A 14363-nucleotide genomic window follows, 5' to 3' on the forward strand; every position below is an offset into this window, starting at 1 on the left:
AAGAGTTCTTGGTGGGGCCTAAAGTCCTCCTGGGGGAAGGAGGGGCTGTAATCGCCTCATCTGGGGAGGGCGAGGAGGCTGTGCGGTACTTTGGGTGTCCACCAGCACCGGAGGGTCCACTGCCTGGTCGGTCTCTGGGCATGGTGCTGAGGATGTACATCCCACAACTCCTTCCTCGGAGGTCTGGAGAGGGAGGCCGATGGCCCTTCTGAAGCTCCAGCCACCGGGGGCTGCGTCAGAGGCCACGGTGCCCACTGGTACCATTGGGCCATCCCGGGGCCTGGTGCCACTGCATCTGCTGTGGCACCAGCAGGACCAGCTGTTTGGCCTGGCTGGCCTCGCCCATCCGTGGACGACTTCGAAGGGAGGCCGGGCTGACACATGACCTGCCACTGTCCCCAGACCGGGAGGAGTGGCGGTGCTGGGAGCGGTGCCGACCACAGGACTGCAATCCCAACATGGAGGACCGGTACCATCCGTAACAGTTGCTCCACGATCAGCTCCGGCGGGTGGACCTGCGACAGCGAGACGCCAGCGATCGATGCCCGGGGCTGCGGAGGTAGTGCCATGGCGGGGTCCTGGAGCGGGATGCCAAACAGGAATGATATCGTCGTCCATGCCAGGACCAGCTACGATAACCCCTCCGAGATGAGGACCTTTGGCGACGTCTGTCTCGGTCCCGTCGGTGTTTGCTCCTTGAGGCGGAGTGGTACCGAGAGTCTCGGTCAGATGGAACCCAATCAGACAGCCTGGTGGGCATCGAGGGCGATCCACATAGACTTTACCCTGAGCCGTCACTGGGAGGCGAACGGCATCAGGAACGTTACCTTGACTGAGACCGGTACCGAGCTGGGGGCGACTGCAGAGATCCCAGTGGTGGCTTGCCTCAGGAGCGCGGGGCCGACATCGGTGGTGCTCCTGGTACCGGCATGGACATAACATCCCGGGCCGCCTGCAGGGCCTCCGGCATGGAGGACATCCGGACATCCAGGGAGGCCTGCTCCAACTTGGCCGGGCTACTCCGCTCGACTTGAGTCGGAGGCCTAGTGGCCGGTGGGGATCGAGGACTGCCCGACATGGGTCTAGCCTCTGTCCCAGGTTTACTCTGGTGCCACAGTGAAGAAGGCCTCTTTCTAGCCTTCTTGGCGTACCGTGCGGACAGGGAGCAGTGCCGACTAGTCGATGGCGCCGAAGGGTCACCACGCACCAACACGGCGGTGCCCAGTGCCGACTCGGAGCGGCGCACCGGAGCCGGTGTCAGCGCCGATGCCATCAGAATAGCCCGGAGCCTAATGTCCCTTTCAGATGCGGAGTAAAAGAAAAAGTAAAACTTTCAAACTGAAAGGCAGGAAAATTATTGTGTCGCTGTTGCCAGCTCTTCCTTAGGTTAAAGGAGAATCTCTATTTGTGTGTACTGACACACAAACTGATTATCAGATAAGATTCCTTTTTCAAAAAATATATCTACATAGCTAAAATACATTACATATTTGGATTCTCCTCTTATGGAATATAATTAATTTTGGACAAATCAAATGTTTCAAAAATGCACAGTACAAGGCTAACACCAACACTATCTTTTAAAAAACATTCTTCACCCCTCTGGTTGTTCTCCAGAGGGTGACAGGTCTTGATAAGTGCTAAGTGAATCCACATAGAGCTAAGAGCTACTTCCAAAGTCTTTCAGGAGAAAAGGTAGTTCAAAATGACAGGGATGTTGTCATCTTTCGGGGTTATTAGACAATGTTGGTGCCAAGCCGAAAACTCCTTTCCACTTTTCTCTGTAGCACTTGTATGGAATCCTTCCTACTGTTGCTAAGGCCAGATTGTAATGCTTCTGAACATGCCTTTTCTAGGTTTGTTGCCCATCCAAATACCAGGCTATCAGGTGGAGGGATGCTGGAGTGGGATGTCTGATCTTGCCTCTGTCCTTCGTCAACAGGTCTGGGATGAGCTGAATATGGATGCATGGGCATGCTGATATCCGGTGAATGCTGGGAAACCAGAATTGCCTGGGCCACCTGGGAGCAAGTCAGAATCATTGATACTACCTGTTGCTTCACATTCCTCAGAACCTGAGGTAAAAGTGGAACATGTGGAAAAGTCTGTCAGTTGTCCTCCTCAGTTGGTCTTTAAATTGTCTGTAGTCATCACGTGGTAATGATGAGGTTGGTGCAACCACCTCACCTGCGCTTGAAGATTCCAACCCCGTTTGAGCTGGTGGTTCCTCCTCTTCCCTCCATTAGTTTTTGTGGTTCAGGATTTTCTCTGCAAAGGGAGGGCTGTCTGGATTCCCTGTGGTACTGTAAGAATTCAGGATGTCGCATGTATGGATCTCATGGACCCCAGTAAGGCTAATGTGAGGAGACAAAAGGGAACTGGGGTGGTCTCCATGGAGTAGGGTACCATTGGTTCTGAGGTGCACAATCTCTCTTATGAAATACAGACTATGCCCAAGAGACTCTGGATCCTCTGTCTGGACTGACCCCTTGTCTCAGTGATGGCACTCGCCCCCTAACACTCATCAGATGAGGTAGCAGATTCAAAATCCATGGGCGGTGCCGTTGATCCCGGGATCCTTACACCCATCTGGTAGATGGTATCAGTGAGCGACACTCCCTTTCCTGCATGCCCTGGACCAATGGTGCGGAGATATCCCTGCTCAGGATCTGTTCTGACAGGAGCGGGGATTCCAGGTTAGTGAAGATGGCCATGTCCTCTGGGCAGCATACCTAGCCCTCGACTCAAGGGAGTGGGATGGGCTCCCTTCTTTTCATGGCGCCGCCAGCATCAGTCTCATTGCAGTCTTTGGTACCAATGACTCATTACAATTGTGTGTCTGTGTAGGAGGACCCACTTTTGTTTTTCCTCTTGCCCGTACCAGGGATTACTCCATCCCTACACACAGTGCTGGTTTCAGAGTGCTTTTGCCCATCAGAGCTGGGAGAATGGTAGCATTCTCCTTGTGAGATTCTAACACTCCTGTATCAGGGCATGGCCTCTCACTCAACTTGGAAGTGGTTGGAGAAGAGGCCCTCTTTTTGGATGAGAGGAGTAGAGCGAAGGATTCCTCTAGGCTGTGAACCCCAGACCTGGAGGTCAGTGTGCCAGGAATGGCACTTCTCAGTACCTCTTCCTGATGTACAGGAGGGTCTGATGGACAAGAGTTGGACCAAGGGCTCACACCAGAATCAGTTAGGAATTTCCAAACCCTATACTTATTGGACCAACAGGTTCAGTCTGTGAAGAATCAACATTGCCAGGGGAAGAAAAGTGTAAGGAATTGAAATCAGAAAATTAAAGGCCAACTGAAACTCTAGTCCAAGTGTCAGTGTGCTTCCTTGCCCAAGTTATTTTACCAGCTTAACTTGTATTTTTATTCATGTACAAAAGATAATTACACCTCACACCTACTGACAAAAGAAGAAAAGCATGTTCAACATATTCCATGTTTGTTTATGCCTCTTGTAAAATTTGTTTTAAGGTGAGGTGGGGAAGAACACATTACAGTAAAAGCTGTGTTATCCAGCACTTTACTAACTGGAAAGCTCTATAAACCAGCATTTCTGATCTTCATTGAAAGTCCGATTTATAGTCCGGTTGGCACGAGGCCGGCAAGCTCCCTACCTGACTCCTCGTGGCTCCTCGGAAGGGGCGACATGTCCCTGCTGTTCCTAGGTGGAGGAACGGCCACGAGGGGGTCGGAGTGTGGGAGAGGTTGTGGGGCTCGGGCTGTGGGAGGGAGTTTGGGTGCGGGAGGGGGCTCAGGGCAGGGGATTGGGGAGTGGGAGGGCGGTGCTCACTTTGGGCAGCTCCCTGCAAGCGGCAACTTGTCCCTGTCGCTCCTAGACAGAGGCTAGGCAGCTCTGTGCACTGCCTCCGCCCCACCCTGAGCACTGGTCCCTCAACTCCCATTGGTCAGGAAAGGCGGCCAATTGGAGCTGTGGGGGCAGCGCCCATGGGCGGAGGCATGCCTCTGCCTAGGAGCGGAAGGGATGTCGCCGCTTGTGGGAAGCTGCCAGAGGTGAGTGCTGCCTGGATCCAGCAGCCCACACCCCCTCCTGCCCCCCAACCTCCAGCTCTGAGCTCCCTAATGTAGCACTTCAATTTCTGGGAAAGGAGTAAAGTCTTTGTTACTCACTGTTTCTTCTCATTCATTTCCCATGCTTCAAGTATTCGTTCCACTAATTGGCACTTAAGAAAAAGCTATTAAAATAAAGTGTTTGCTTAGTGTTTCTAGAAGCTTAAGTACAAAGGATCATATATTAAGATAATTTCAAATAGAAGTAGCAATTAGTTTCAGGCAGAAAACTATTAGATCACATAATGTGTTTTTAAGTTCACAAAACAAATCTCAAAGTGCATTAAGCCCTTTTCACTATATTAAAAACCAAAATTCTTGAGATCAGCACCCTACAACTCCTATTTAGGCACCTAAGTGAGTGTTCAGGTCCCTTTGTTCTCAACACAATCTGCTGAGTACTGAACATTTTTGAAAATCTGTCCCTAAGTGAACTATGAGCTATATTCAGAAAAATCTACTTTCATGAATGACAAAATTAATAGTTCAGAATGTCCAGATTACCCTAACTTTGGGTCCCAAATCATACAACGTTTACAAGCCTCCCAGCAAACCAGAAAGGATTCTCTTCAGAGCTAGTCAAATCTACTCTTAAGTTAAAGGGATTCCTCTTCAGACAGACCCAAGACACTAGTTGTCCCACACAACAGTCTCATCCTAGGGATGGATGAGTTACTGCTGCAGCCCTCCCAGCCCCTAGCAGGCTGGAGAGCAATCTACCATGCATCAACAAAACCATGCCTTCAACATGGGTAGTGAACTGTCACTAAATCTTTTTTTTATTCCATGCCTCTATTTAATAAGACACGGTTTTATTTCCACTAGAAAGAGAAAACAGCTACAATAGTTAAGAACAAGGCTTACAACATCAAAATGTCCACAAAAGCACAACTTACATGTTTCAGTAAGAGATTGTCCCCAATGGAGTCCTGATCTGTAATTGTGCCATTTTCTGTGCTCTCAAGGGGACTTGCAAGAATTAATGCAATACAGATTTCTACTTGAGTATGCAAGAAGTTATTCCATGTGTATTTAAAGAACATATCCTGCAAGACAAATTCAAAAGGATTTGATTACACATACTGGGGTCTTTTCACTGAACACAACAAGCAGCAGTGTAGTTCTAGAAAGTCAGACAGTAACTGGCAATCTCTTAAATACTTTAAAATTTTGTATATGGCTTAGATAGCAATTTATTGTTCTAGAAAGACAAATCTACACACATTTGGCACCTAAATAGCAATTTTACAACCCATAGTTGCCATATGATGTAGATCAGTACTGGTCAATTTATAGATAGGGAAATAGAGGGACAAAAGTGGAGTCAGAAAGACAACCCAGATGTCCATACTTCCAATCCTACCCTTCATTCCCTACAATACTTTCATATTTTTATGTTCAAGTACTGGCTACACAAAGGCACATAGTGAAAAAATATACATTTAAATGTTAATTTTTCTGTCTCTCTGATTTAGATCAATTATGTTTCTTATATGGAAACAAGAAATTTGGCAGCTGTCACTGGCAACATTCAGAATTATGAGAGTTCTTAGAAATACTCAAAGATCTGAGATTTTTTAATAAAATTTAGCAATGCCATTATGTGTGACAGACATGGCAACTTCCTGTAATATACTTGAAAAACATTATTTAATTAAAATTAAGTAACTTGGAGTCCAAAGGTACTCAGACTTTAAGGCCAGAAGGGACCATCATGATCACCTAGTCTGACCTCCAGCATACTGAAGACTACAGAACCACACCCACGCACTCCGGTAATAGACTCCTACCTCTGGCTGAGTTACTGAAGTCTTCAAATCATGATTTAAAGACTTGAAGTTACAGAGAATCCATTTACATTATTTTAAACCTACAAGCAACCTGTGCCCGATGACGCAGAGGAAGACAAAACACCCCAAGGGTCTACCAATCGACCCAGGGCAAAATTCCTTCTTGACCCCAAATATGGCGATCAGTTAGACCCTGAGTTTATGGGTAAGACCCACCAGACACCCACCTGTGAAAGAAATCTCTGTAGTAACTCAGAGCCCTCCCCATCTAGTATCCCATCACCAGCCATTGGAGATGTTTGTTACAGATCGGCTACATGCCATTGTAGGCAGTCTCATCATACCATCCCCTCCATAAATGTATCAAGTTCAGTCTGGACGTCAGTTTTTTTGCCCCCACTGCTCCCCTTGGAAGGCTGCTCCAGAACTTTACTTCTCTGACAGTTAGAAACCTTGGTCTAATTTCAAGCCTAAACTTGTTGATGGCCAGTTTATATCCATTTTTGTCAGGTCCACACTGGCGCTTAGCTTAAATAACTCCTCTCCCTCCCTGGTGTTTATCCCTCTGAAGTATATATATAAAGAGCAATCATATCTCCCCTCAGCCAAGCTCATTGAGTCTCCTACCTCATGAGGTAGGTTTTCCATTCCTCAGATCATCCTAGTAGCCCTTCTCTGCACCTGTTCCAGTTTGAATTCATCTTTCTTAAACATGGGAGACCAAAATTGCACACAATATTCCGGATGAGGTCTCACCAATCCTTTGTATAATGGTATTAACACTTCCCTGTGTCTACTGGAAATACCTCGCCTGATGGATCCTAGGACTGCATTACTTTTTCATGGCCGCAGCTCATTGGTGGCTCACAGTCATCGTAAGAACATAAAAGCGGCCATATTCGGTCAGAGCAATGGTCTATCTAGCTCAGTATCCAGGTGGGGGGCTGGGTTAACTGCCGTGGGGGGGTGGGGTTAGCTGGGGGGGGGGGACGCAAGGTGGAAGTTTCGCCTAGGGCACGAAACTTGCACTGGCCCTGGTCCGCGCGCCGCCAGCAGCCCAGGAGTTCCCCGGGTCAGCGTGCCGCCGGCAGCCCAGGAGTTCCCCTGGGTCAGCCCACCGCCGGCAGCCCATGGGTTCCCCTGGGTCAGCATGTCCCCGGCAGCCCAGGGGTTCCCCGGGTCAGCGCGCCGCCGGCAGCCCAGGGGAACCCCTGTGTCAGCGCGCCGCCAGCAGCCCAGGAGTTCCCCGGGTCCGCGTGCCGCCGGCAGCCCAGGGGTTCCCTGGGTCAGCTCGCCGCCGGCAGCCCAGGGGAACCCCTTGGTCAGAGCTGTCACACGGCTCCCTGGGCCTGGGGAGCTGCCGCGGGGGGGGTGCCTCAGGGCGGGGGAGGATTGCCGCACGGCCCCCCGTGCCAGGGGGGAGCTGCTGTGGGGGGAGGGCGCCTCAGGGCGGGGGGGAGCTCCGCGGGGGAGAGCGCCTCAGGGTGGAGGGGGGCGGGGAGCTGCCGCAGGGCTGGGTGGGGGGCGCAAGGTGGAAGTTTCGCCTAGGGCGCAAAACTTCCTTGCACTGGCCCTGTTCTCAGAGGTACAAGGCAAATAAATCAGAAGTTAAACTGTCCAACATACTTTTCTAGAGTTGCAAGCAGCGGGTCTGGTTCTGAACTGTTCTATACTTGTAACATCTGGACTCTGCTCAGGCGAATAATTTCACAGAGCGACTGTGATGCATTTGAATGCCTCTGAAAAAGAAATGTTTGTTGTTGTTGTAAATGCAGTATAGGACTACACACTATCTAAAGAATACTTCTCATCCCAGAAATTATGAAGTTGTGCACAAAAAACATGACCAGATGCCAAGCAATTTATGTTATTTTACAGGGGAAGGTAAAGTTTTTTTCAAACACATTTCTAAACATCAAATGCCTTTAGACAGGACTCCATTCCACTGCCACCAAGATGGCAGAATAGCACTGCTAGGAGACTCCTGCCATCCTATTTCATCCCCTCAAGAATTTCAGGGGCCAGACTTTGATGCAGGTCAGATAATAAGTACTAATTCCATAAATAAGCAAAGTCAATACTGATATTAAAATCCTATTTCTGATTACAATATTGCCTTAAGATTTTCTGTCAGCTAAGATAGGCCTACTAGAATCATAACTGCTTGTAACAGTAGTAATTAATAAGCTAAACTGCTGGATCTTGACAAGCACAATAGTCAGGTTGGGAACACTTGCAGTGGGGGAATCCAGTATCCTAATTGCCATTGGTTTCAATGGTCTCAGGATCAAGAAAAAAATGAAACACTGGTATAACTGGTGATGTGTTCCCATGTAGACAAGGCTTAAAAGTTAGCCTGTGCCCTGATGAGCTCACAGAGAAGGCAGATGAAAGCCTTGTCTACACAGGAGAATTTCTCCATTTATGCCAGCATAACTGTCCATGTGGACACTCTTATTCCAGAGTCAGAGTGGCTTTTTTTGCTTTAGCTTAACCCCCTTCCTAAGCCACATAAACTAACCCAAAAGAGACTTATACCATAACAAGAACAGCTACATAGGAATTATACAAGTTGCAGCAGGAGCTACACAGCTTGGCTTCAGGCCCATGTGCTGCCTCAGTTTCCCTCACTCCAGCCAACCACTGGCATCTAACACTTTAGGTGCTGGGCACTAGTCAGACGTGTCATCCTCCCTTGGTCACAGGGCTCACCACATCACCTCACTAGATGACAATACAGTCTTTCCATCCTCCTCACACACAACAGCAGTATGGGGGCACCCACATCCACTCTCTACTACAGGTTTCCGATCCTGGGAACCCTCCATAACAGGGCTATCTAGTCTCCCTCAGATAGCCTCATTGTGGGTTTCCGATTTCCCAGAGCCTCTTCCTGGATTCACTCTCCTCCCACTCTTTATAAAGCACTAATTCCGACTTCCTCGGATCTCCCAGTTCTACTGCTGTTTGCAATTCCTCCCTGCTCATTCTCCACAGGCTGTTCGCTCTCCGGCCCCAACAAGCCCGGTTTAGTCACAGGCTCTTTGTCACTTGAGTTCAGCACTTAGCTCCTTCATCTGGGGAGGAGAGCTAAGCTGGGACAAGTGCAGTGGCCCCCAACCCTCTTAAAGGGCTAGCTCAATTTGTGACCCCATATCACAGAATCAAAGAATCATAGGATTGGAAGGGACCTCAAGAGGTCATCTAGTCCAGTCCCCTGCACTCATGGCAGGACTAAGTATTATTTAGACCATCCCTGACAGGTGTAAGTGTATTGGTTTAAATTCATACTTTAGGTTATGCTGGAAAAAAAAAACTTTCTGCTGTAGGCAAAGCCAAAGGAAACTTTTCTAGTCACATTTTACAAAGGAGAACCGAGGCACAGAGGGTCACTGCCTCAACATCACATAGGAGTTGGGACTTAAATCCAGATCCCTTGAATTCTAGCTCAGTGCTTCAACCAAAAGACCAAATTTCCTCTTGGGCTAATGTTGCTTCTGTCTGTTTTTCTGCACCTTGTAAACTGCAGGGTTCTCAGTCTGTATCTGAAGGAGAAAAACAATGGTGCTGGGGCTTCACCAGTTGAGAAACATCTCCTCAGATGTTTACATCACTCAGTCTTTGGCCTTCAAGGTTATATGACTGAGGACTTATTATTGCCTGGCAAAATAGCACAATATTGTTATGATTGTTGCAATAAACAGTGTAAACGCTATTTTCTGGCTGAACACTTTATCCAGAACCTGGATTCTTTAGCTGGTAAGAAAATGTTGACAAACAAAATAATGATGATGTTTTTCTCCCAGGTGATAATCCCCAAAGCCAGTGATTTTTCAGTAAGCAACCAGCGACAGGGAAATCTGTATGACCCTCAAACGTGTTGTGTCAGCAGACTTTACACCATTGCCTTTCTGACATGTTGGATTCTCATCAAAAACTGCATATTCATTCATGCCCATTGAATGCTCGGTATGCAGTGAGAAAGCTTTTTCTGCAACCTTTCATTACATTCTTGTTAGTCACGTGGGTTACATACAATTAACATGATGCTATTATTATGGTACAGCACATACACAAACAACGTCGGCTTCTCTTTTTTATGACATTCATATGTTACAGCTTGACTACACAATGTTCCTTTAGACAATCCAGGGCCTGATCCAACTCTCATTAAAGCTGATGGAAAGACTCCAGTTGACTTTCTTCCTATTTTAGGATTGCCTTTGTGCATTGTGACTGTGTATTAGACCTTCATAACACAGCTCTGCTTTACTAGTCTATGCCAGGACAGAGTCTTTGCTTTCATAGTACGGCAATATTTGTTCTTACAACTACTTTTTCCTTTAAAAAACAAACCCAAATTTAATGCAGATAAGTGTAGGCTGGAGCAATAGCCTGGGGAGTCAGACTCACGCAAGATGGGCTCAAGCTACGGTGCTAAAAGTAGAAATGTGGATGTTGTGGCTCAGGCAGCAGCTCGGACTCTTAAGCTCACCCCACACCCTGTCTCTGAGCTTCTGTAGCTAACCAGTCTCCACCCCAGCCCCAGGCTTCACATTGCTATTTTTAGCATGCTAGCTTGAGTCTGTTCACCTGAGCTGGGAGGCTTGCTCCCAGGTGCAGTGTAGACCTACCCTCATTGACTCAATGGAGAATACTAATTGACTTGACAGATGCCACCACGGAGCCATCACTTAATTACTATTTCCAGTAGCACCTGGGATATATCTGGCAGTTTCCAAATAGAGAAGACGTCACGCTTCCTGCTCTGAGGTGCTCGCAAGAAATGATTTTCCGTCAGTGCTGAGCTGGAGTAGAACTAATATCCCAGAGATGAAAGTTTCCATCTCTCACCACCAACCTTATTAGCAGAGCACTCGCCCTTGCTAGGTATTTTATGGTAATCAGTTACCACCATAACCTCCAGGATAAAGATTTGGTTCTCCTTCCTTTCCCAATATTGCTGACGTCACTACCTTTGGAACAGAGCTTGTGCCATAGGATGCGCCAAAGTGAGCCCTGTTCCTGACATTGGGATACATAAAGAGAAAGGGATATCTTTAGAGGATTATACACCTCTACCCCGATATAACGCTGTCCTTGAGAGCCAAAAAATCTTACCGCGATATAGGTGAAACCGCATTATATCAAACTTGCTTTGATCCACTGGAGTGTGCGGCCATGCCCCCCCCCGGAGCACTACTTTACCGCGTTATATCCAAATTCGTGTTATATCGGGTCACGTTATATTGGGATAGAGGTGTAGAGTATACAATATACCACAACTTTCTGGGCCTTACCTCTGGTTTCAGTAGGAACAAGCCCTTGTCCTTATCTTTTAAAGCACCTTTTATGATGATTCATGCAAGCATTATGACTGTGAAGAAGGAAGCTACAATTGAAAATACAGAATAGCACCTATAGAGACAAAGCAATGGGCCAAATTGCTCAGTGGTAGACACCTGCTGAAGTCAATGGAGTTAGAACTATGATTAATTTGACCCACTGCATTAGAGGAAGCTGATGGAGATTTCTAGATATAGCACTCTGATTATAAACCAGTTCAGTGGCAACTGGAAAGACTGGGAGTTGCAGAGAATAAATGAAAATACTTTGCTTCCTTGTTTGGAGTAAACTTTTATCATTTCACAAGACAGACTAGATGGTCTGCTATTGAATTGTGAAACAGGCATACAAACTTCCTGCATACCTAATTGCTTAAAAATACATAAGTCCCCCTCCCTCTGTAAGCTTCATGGAATGTTATGTAAAGTGTATTGCCACCTTGAGGGTATTCTGGGAACTCCACCAATGCAGTATTTAACAAGTGCTGGTACGTTCAGAACACAGAAGTGGTCTCTGCACCCAGGGGTTTACCATAGACTAGCCACATGCTGCAGACAAACAGAGCACCAAGTGATCTGATTATATATTTATCACAAAGTGGTGTGATGTAGTCAGTTGGTTTTTAAACACACAAACCTGAGACTATGCTTTCCAGGGCAGATTATTTGCATAAGGTTTAGCAGAAATGGTGCATTTTCAGGAGGGTTTTGGAGTAGATGGTAGGTGGCCAACACCTCAGGTTAGGTTGATAGTTCCAGGCCTAAAGAACAGCGTGGGAGGACAGGTGAAGAATGGGAGAAGGACATTTGGAGTAGTTAGGCCTCTTGTGCAGAGCACAGCTCATAAAAAGTGCTAGACTAGGAGCCATTGAGTCTTGGCTAGGCCAGTTATCAGCCTGTATCTCAGCTGCCTTTTCTGGTTACAATTATTGAACAAATGGTGACAATCAGGTGGCCACAGTACCTTTGGACACTTGTTAATTTGGGGGCATGTGACAGACCAACTCTTGTTACATCAGTAGATAATTTCCTGGCAATGGGCCAAGATTGCATCACCACCCTGACATTCTTAGAACTGCCAGCTGCCTTTGATACTGTTGATCATGAGGTGTTATGTGGACGCAGTTGCGGGCTGTACCAGGAGTGAATGGGGTTGCTTTGGGGTGGGACCATTCTTGTATAAGTAAAGGCTCTCAAAGGTTGCTGGTGGGGCCCTCCCAGGGAGTGCTACAGGGTTCCACCTTGTCACCTGTCCTCTTTAGAGAGCTATGGGGCAGTTACAAGGGTTGGTGAGGAGGTGGAGATTGCTGTGCCTTCGCTATGCTGAGGGGGCCCAGCTCTTTTATTTTCTGACCAGGCAGAAGGGACAAGTGCCTCAGCTGCTGTTTGGATGAGAACGAGCTGGCTTACCGTTGGTTCACAGAACATGGAGAGGATACTGATTGTAGGGGAACAAGTGGAAGAGATGGCAGAGATAATATCACCTCCTTTGACTGAGGGAGGGGCTAGCCGCTAGCTCAGCATTTGTGGGGCAAGTGAGCAACCTAGGAGACTGGCTGGCCTTCCAGCTGCTATTAGAAAGTTAGGTAGAGGCTACAGCCACAATCAGCTTTTTTCAATTACATACAAGCAAGAGGCTGTGCCTGTTTCTTTCATAGACATTTGCAACTGTCAACTGTGCTTCCATCCTCTCTTGTGCAACCACTATAAGATGTACAGTGGTGCTACGTGTCTTAAATCGATCCAGAAACTGATGCCGGGTTCACTTGTTATGGACACATCTTGCCTTGACACCATTGCAGGCCCTGGAAAAACTGGCTATTTATTACATTGGAACTGTAGCATAGTTAAGTTCCTGTTGAACTGAAATCTGGGATGCAACCCTAAAACCTTTATTTTGTACAAACCTCATTGAAATGGCAAAAACCAAAGTCAGTTATCTGTGAGCACTGACTTATCTTCTCATGGAGGGCTGATGAAAAAATGGAGAGAATAAAGTTAAAAAATACCTCTTTTTGGCAAATTTCCACTCTTTTCTTTGTATCCTTTTATAAAGGACCCAACACTCTGGGGGCCTGTCCATTGACCACAATATTGGTCATCTTATGCTGATTATCTATTTATAACTGATAATTGAGCAGTTTATAGAGTATTTTATAATGTTTTAGCCTTAACAGAAAAGAGATGCAAAGCGGAACCAACCTACTTTAAATGAGTCAGACAGGGAACCTAGAGGAAAGGTCTTTGAGCTGGGAAAGAGGAAGTCATTTCAAAACTCACCTGTTTAAATTTCCATGCAATTTAAACTACCCTTAATATTGGCCAAGCTCATGAACTGTAACCTAGAAGGCAGTCAAGGAAGAGCTGTTGAATTCCCCCTGTTTAAAATAAGTTAGCACAGAGCCTAGGCAAGGACGGTGCATGCATGAAACCTGGGTCTCTAATGGTAAGATTTTCAAGAGTGCCTAAGCAAGTTAGGCACCTAAATACTAGTGAATGTCGGTGGCACTTCAGTGCCCAAGTTACTAAAGACCTTTTGAAAATGGTACTGTAACTTGACAAAACACAATCCTATCCCCACCCCCCCCAAACACTGCCTTTCATATTTGAGCCTGGTCTACACACAGATTTTTCTATCAGTATAACTATGTTGGTTAGAGGTATATTTTACTGAAAATTATACATATATAATCCCTAATGTGGATGCAGTTATACAGCTGTAAAGGCATCTTACACTGAACTTCCTCCCCTTCCCATACAGGAATAAGCTCTACTGGTATAAGAATCTTTATACCAATCTAGAATTGTATCCTCTAGTGGATGGTTTGTACCATTTTAAATATACAAGTTGTACATCTCAGCTATACCCGTATGTAGACAAGACAACATAAGACTATACATCACTTCAGCAGTGTTAGCCACAATAATGTCCCAAACACATGGAATGCAAGTCAATCTGTGGTCAGAGGTTCTTAAACTTCATTGCTCCGCAATCCACGTCTGACAACAAAAATTACTACACGTCCCTTGGACAGGGGACCAAAGCCTAAGCCCTGGGCCCCAGCGAGTCTAACCCCAGCCCTGATAATCCCATTAAAGTGGGGTCACAACCCACACTTTGAGAACTGCTAATATAATTGATATCAA

This window comes from Chrysemys picta, chromosome 4 (genome assembly GCF_011386835.1).
Source record: "Chrysemys picta bellii isolate R12L10 chromosome 4, ASM1138683v2, whole genome shotgun sequence".
NCBI lineage: Eukaryota > Metazoa > Chordata > Testudines > Emydidae > Chrysemys > Chrysemys picta.